The following is a 7,116-nucleotide window of genomic DNA, read 5'->3' on the forward strand; positions in this document are numbered from 1 at the left end:
ATTTATTATTAATATGCTATCCATACTATAGCCTCTAATGCTAATATAATAGCTGCTTTGTGGCCTTTAATATCCATACTATAGCATCCTATGTTAATATATTAGCTGTCTTGTGGACTTTCATACTAATATGATATCTAAAACATAATATCTAAAACTAATATAATAGCTACTCTGCAGTTTTGAAAACTTGTTTTTGTGTTTTTTTTTTTTCTTTTTTTTTGTGGTGCTGGGGATTGGACCCAGGACTTTGTGCATGCGAGGCAAGCACTCTACCAACTGAGCTACATCCCTAGCCCCAAACTGTTTTAATATCTATACTAAAGCATTTAAAATTGATGTAATAGCTGCCCTGTGGCCTTTATATTAATATGTTATTCATACTGTAGCATCCAGTACAAATATAATAGCTGCCTTGTGGTCAGTAATATGAAATCCATATATAGTCTTTCAATGTAACATAATAGCTGTCCTGCTGCCTTTAATACTAATGTAACTAACTTACTGTCTTATATTATCATACAATAGATTCTCTGTGTCTTTTAATATTAATATCCATATATAGCATCTTAAACTAATATGTCCCTTTGCCTCTAATACTAATATGATGTTCATACTGTAGCGCCCGATACTAATATAATAGCTGATCTCTGCATTTGAATACTTATGTGATATTCATACTATAGCCTCTAAAACTGAAATAATAACTACTCAGTATCTTTTAATATTGATTTAATATCCATACTATAGAATCTTACACTAATGTATTAGTTGCCAGTGGCCTTTTGCACTAATATGATATCCATAATATAGCACTAAAATTACTATAGCTTTCTGTAGCTTTAAAACTATTATAATTTTCATAGTATTGCTTTGAAAATTAATATAATGGCCCTCCTGTGGCTTTTATATTAATATGACATCCTTGCTATAGTATTCAAAACTAATATAATGGTGGTCATATACTAATATAATATCCATACTACCACATCTCAAACTAAAGGATGTCCTGTGTCCTTTAATCTTAATGTAGTATCCACTTGATAGCATATCTAATATAATAGATGCCCTATGGATTTAAATATTAATATGATATCCATAGTATAACATTTTAAACTAATGTATGTCCTGTGCCCTTAGGACTAATAATATATCCATACTATAGGATCTAAAACTAATATGATAGATGCCTTCTGGACTTTAATACTAATACGCTATCCATACTAGAGCTTATAAACCTAATATAATAGCTGCCTGGGGCCTTTAATGCTAATGTAGTATTCATACTATATCATGTAAAACTAATACACTAACTTCCCTGTGCCCTTTAATGTTAATATAATATACATAGTACAGCATCTAAAATGAATATATAGCTGCCCTCCAGACTTCTACATTAATATAATATATTAGTATAATATACTGTAATCTCCAAATCTAATATAATAATTGTCTTGCCTTTATTATTGATATGATATCCGTACAATAGTATGGAACACTCATAAAATAGCTGCTCTCTGGACTTTAATATTAGTATGATTTCCATTTTACAGCATCAAAAACTGATATTAGAGGCCTTCACTACTAATATAATATGCAGAATATAATATTAAAATGAATATAGTATCTGTGCTGTGACCTTTAATAGTAATGTGATATTCATACTAAAGCATCTAAAACTAATATAATATCTCCCCTGTGGCTTTTAATACTAATATGATATCCATATTATAGCCTCTAAAACCAAAGTAATAGATGTCCTGTGGCCTTTAATATTAATGTACAAAGCGCATGAGTGAGGCGGCGGCGCCAGAACTGACTGCGCCCAGGCTGGTGGCTGTGGAACCGGCTGAAATCTTGGCATGGCGGTGCCCACTGTAGCCACGGGGCCCCCGGCGCTGGGTCAGAATGGCCCAGGCGCTATAGCCCCCTGGTGCTCGGTGAGCAGTGGCCGGTCACGCTACGTGCTTGGGATGCAGGAGCTGTTCCCGGGCCACAGGAAGACGCGCGAGTTCCTGGCTCATAGTGCCAAGGTGCACTCAGTGGCCTGAAGCCGCGATGAGCGTCGCTTAGCCTCTGGATCTTTGACAAGACGGCCAGTGTCTTCTTGCTGGAGAAGGACTGTTTGGTTAAAGAAAACAACTATCGAGGACATGGGGATAGTGTGGACCAGCTTTGATGGCATCCCAGTAATCCTGACCTCTTTGTCACTGCATCTGGTGATAAAACCATTCGCATCTGGGATGTGAGGACTACAAAATGCATTGCCTCTGTAAACACTAAGGAGAGAATATTAATATCTTCTGGAGTCCTGATGGTAAGACCATTACTGTAGGCAAGGATGATGTGGTGACATTTATTGATGCCAAGACACACCGTTCCACGGCAGAGGAGCAGTTCAAGTTTGAGGTCAATGAAATCTCCTGGAACAACGACAATAACATGTTCTTCTTGACATACGGCAATGGTTGTGTCAACATCCTCAGCTACCCAGAACTGAAGCCTGTGCACTCCATCAACGCCCATCCTTCCAATTGCATCTGTATCAAGTTTGACCCTATGGGGAAATACTTTGCTACAGGAAGTGCAGATGCTTTGGTTAGCCTTTGGGATGTGGATGAGCTAGTATGTGTATGGTGCTTTCCCAGGCTGGACTGACCTGTGAGGACCCTCAGTTTTAGTCATAATGGGAAAATGCTGGCATCGGCATCGGAGGATCATTTTATTGACATAGCTGAAGTGGAGACAGGAGACAAACTATGGGAAGTGCATTGTGAGTCCCCAACCTTCGCTGTGGCTTGGCACTCCAAAAGACCTCTGCTGGCATTTGCCTGTGATGACAAAGATGGCAAATATGACAGCAGGTGGGAAGCTGGGACTGTGAAACCGTTTGGACTTCCTAATGATTCCTGAGAGGGAGAACCGACGTAAGGAGAGGAAGACCTGCAGAGACACTCTGTGTAGTTTGTCTGCTCTCTTGGACTTGGTGGATACCCTAAAATTTTGTAAATTGGTAACAATTATAAAAGTCTTCTGTGAGGCTGCCCATTCCAATTCCCTTCCCATTTTTTGTATTAGCTGTTTCCATTTTTTTCCCCCAGTACCAGTTAGCTAAAGAAGACTTTGCACTATGGGACCTCCTATCTTCCCTGATTTTAGATATGTGGTAGACTTTGTTGAGCTCGATGCTGCTTGAGTAATACCTAGTTTGGAGAGAGGGTGGAATGAGGATGGAAACTTTTTAATGATTAAGAAGGAAATATATATGTATAATCTTGAGAATTGAGCATTTGACACAACTGTCTTTATTATGGGGTTTTTGGACTTACATAGATGTGGTATGATCATTACAGAAACATATTGCAGTTTGTATTTATTTTTAATTTGAAAAATAGAGTTTGAGTAGTATAATTCTGTTTCATGTCCTAACCAAAGAACCTGAAATATAGGAAGAAAGCATTCAGTGCATGGACTCCAGCAATCCTTAGAGGTTATCAGTTGTTTCTATGAATATGTGTGTATGCCTGGCTTCAGTGTACACAGCATTTGTAGACAAATTATGACAAACACTGATAAAAGCTATAAAATATAAACAAGAAAGACAAAATCAAGATAAGACAAATGTAAACTAGAACAGAAAGTTATGACTGGGGAAATTAAATAGAAATATGTAAATATTGTTAAAAAGAAAAGCATGCCAGCTCCTATTGAAAAGCAAAACTTCTTACCTCTAAGAGAAATGACTCATGCAGGGACTTGTTACCTACAAATGATATTTTGATTTTCATTGTTTCTTAATGTTTTTTGTCATTAAAATAAAAAATAGAAAAAAATATTAAGTGCCATCCTTTCTATAGACTGTAAAACTAATATAAATAGCTTCCTGGTACATTTAGTATTTACTTAATATCCATACTATAGCATCAAACTGATAAATAGGTGCTCTGTGGTCTTTAATATAAATATGATATTCACATTATAGCACTTTAAACTAATGTAATATCTGCTTTATGGCCATTAACTAATATTCCTATAATATATCTAATATTAATGTACTAACTGTCCTGTTGACTTTAATAGTAACGTGATATCCATACTCAAGGAACTAAAAGTGATGTAATTGTTGACCTGAGCCTTTTAATACTAATATGATATCTATACTGGAACATCTAGAACTGATGTAATTGCTACCCTGTGGTCTTTGATATTAATATGATATCTATATGATAGTATCTAAAGCTAATATAATAACTGCCCTGTGTTTTTAATACTATTATGATATTCATAGTCCTGCATTTAAAATTAACCTAGTAGCTTCCCTGTGATCATTAATGTTAATAAAATATCCATGCGATGACATCCAATGATATTACATACAGCAACATGATTGCTGCCCTATAGCCTAATGTTATGCACAGGACATGGCTGTGCATACCTGTAATCCTGGGGGCTTGAGAGTCTAAGGCCAGAGGATTGGGAATTCAAAGCCAGCCTCAGCAACTTAGCAAGGCCCTAGGTAACTCAGCAAGACCCTATCTCTAAATAAAACACAAAAAAGGGCTGGGGATGTGACTTAGTGGTTAAGTGCCCCTGGGTTCAATCCCCAGTACAAAACAAAACAAAACAAAAACCAAAAACTAATGTCATATCCATACTATTGCCTCTAAAACTGATATAATAGCTGCCCTCTTTTTTAATGCAATATGACATTCTTATTATAACATCTTAAATTAATATGATAGCTATGTGGCCTTTGATATTAACATGATATTCATAATATAGCATCTAAAACTGATATAATCCTGAGGCCTTTATAGCTAATATGATATCCAAACTGTATCTCCTAAAACTAATAGCTTCCCTGTAATGTTTAACATTATTTTATCCATACTGTGCCCTTTAAAATGAATAAAGCAGCCCTCTTGTGGTCTTACATTTAATAAATATCCAAGGTATAGTATCTAAGCCTTATAAAATGACTGCCCTGTGACCTTTAATACTATTATGATATCCATACTATAGCATCTAAACTTAATATAATAGCTGCCCTCTGGCATTAGTAGTATGATTTCTAAATTCTAGTATCTAAAATTAATATAATACCTTAATACTAATAAAATACTCATAGCATATAAAACTAATATAATAACTAAACTTTGTACTTTAGTACTACTATAATATGTATACTACAGCATCTCAAAGTACTGAAAAGCTGCCTTGTGCATTTAGTATTAAGATTATATCCATACTGTGTCCTGTTAATGTAATTTTATAACTTTCCTGTGGTCTTTAGTATTAATATGATATCCACACTATAGCATCTAACAGAATATCAATACTGTAACCCCTAAAACAGATATAATAGTTTACCTGAGCTTTTTAATATTATATAATATCCATACTATAACATCTAAAATGAATATAATACCTGCCTTGTGGCCTTAGTATTTATATTATATCCACATCTTAGCATCTGTTACTGATACAAAAGCAGTCCTCTTACCTTTGTACTATTATGAGACTCATAGTATAGCCTCTAAACTAACATAATTGCTCCCTTGTGACCTTTAATTCTTATATCCATACTGTAGCATTTAAAACTCATGAACTGGACTGGGGAGATAGCTCAGTCGGTAGAGTGCTTGCCTTGTAAGCACAAGGCCCTGAGTTCGATCCCCAGCACCCCAAAAAAATAAAAAAAATAAAACTCATGAACTAGTGGTCCTGTGGCCTTTAACACTAATATAATATCCATGCTTTATCATCTTAAATAATATGATAACTTCCCTGTTGTCTTTAATACTAATATTATATTCATAGTACATAATACCTGCACTGTGGCCTTTATAGCTGATATGATATCCATACCATAGCAGTTAAAGTAATATAATAGTTGCACTGTGGTGTTTACCACTATTACTATATTTATGTTATAGTATGAAAAACCGATATTATAGCTCCTCTGTTGCCTTTTATATTAATATGATAAATACAGCATTGCATTGAAAACTGACATAATAGCTGCTCTGTGACTTTTCATTACAATGTGATATTCATATATAGCACCTAAAACTGACATAAGAATTGTGTGACCTTTAATACTAGTACAGTATCCATACTGTAGTATGAAAATAACAAAATAACTACATAGGGTGTTTTGTTTAATACTAATATGATATTCATAGTGTAGAGTCTATTACTAAAAGCCCTATGGCTTTTAATACTATTATTATAATCATATTATACCTTCTAAAGTGGATATAATATCTGCCCTGTCACTTTTAATATTACTGTAATATTCATAGCATTGTATCTAAAACTAATATAATACCTGTCATATGGCCTGTAATAATAATAGGATATTCATACCATAGCATTCAAAACTAATAAAATAGCTGTTTTGTGGTGATTATAATTAATATATTATCCATATTATATGTTCAAAAACTAATATAATTGCTGCCCTGTGTCCTTTGATACTAATATGATATCCACATTATACACTCAACCTAATATAAGAGCTGTCATATGACCTTTTATATTAATAAAATATCCATTATGTAGCACTGATGTAATATCTGCTCTGTGTTATTTATAATTAATGTAATACCAGTATCATAGATTTAAAAACTAACACAATAGGTGCTCTGTGGTCTCTAATTTTACTATAATATCCATACTATAGCATCTAAGCTAATATAATAGCTGCCCTAAGACCTTTAATACTACCATGATATCATACAATAACATTGAATATGGATATGTTACTGTCCTGTGGCTTTTAATATTAATATAACATCTTTAGTATACTATATCTATTACCAATACAATACCTGTCCTGTGGCCTTTAGTATTAATAAGATATAAATATTATAGCAACTAAGATTAATATAATAACTTCCCTGTTTCCTTTATTATTAACATATTATCCATACTGTGGCCCGGAAAACTGATATAAGTTATTCTGTGCCCTTGAACATTAACATGATATCCATACTGTGGCAATTAACACTAATATGACATCCAACTATAGCACCTAAAGCTAATACAATAGGTGTCTGTGTCTTTTAATATTACTGTGATATTCTACTATAGCATTTAAAACAAAATATTAGT

The 7,116-nt window shown here is 34.0% G+C and overlaps 1 pseudogene; it reads left to right on the plus strand.

The window, feature by feature from the left end:
* The first annotated feature begins 1,862 nt into the window (after nt 1-1,862).
* Nucleotides 1,863-2,913, plus strand: LOC124965196 (THO complex subunit 3-like; annotated as a pseudogene).
* Nucleotides 2,914-7,116: the final 4,203 nt, after the last annotated feature.

This window comes from Sciurus carolinensis, chromosome 15 (assembly GCF_902686445.1).
Source record: "Sciurus carolinensis chromosome 15, mSciCar1.2, whole genome shotgun sequence".
NCBI lineage: Eukaryota > Metazoa > Chordata > Mammalia > Rodentia > Sciuridae > Sciurus > Sciurus carolinensis.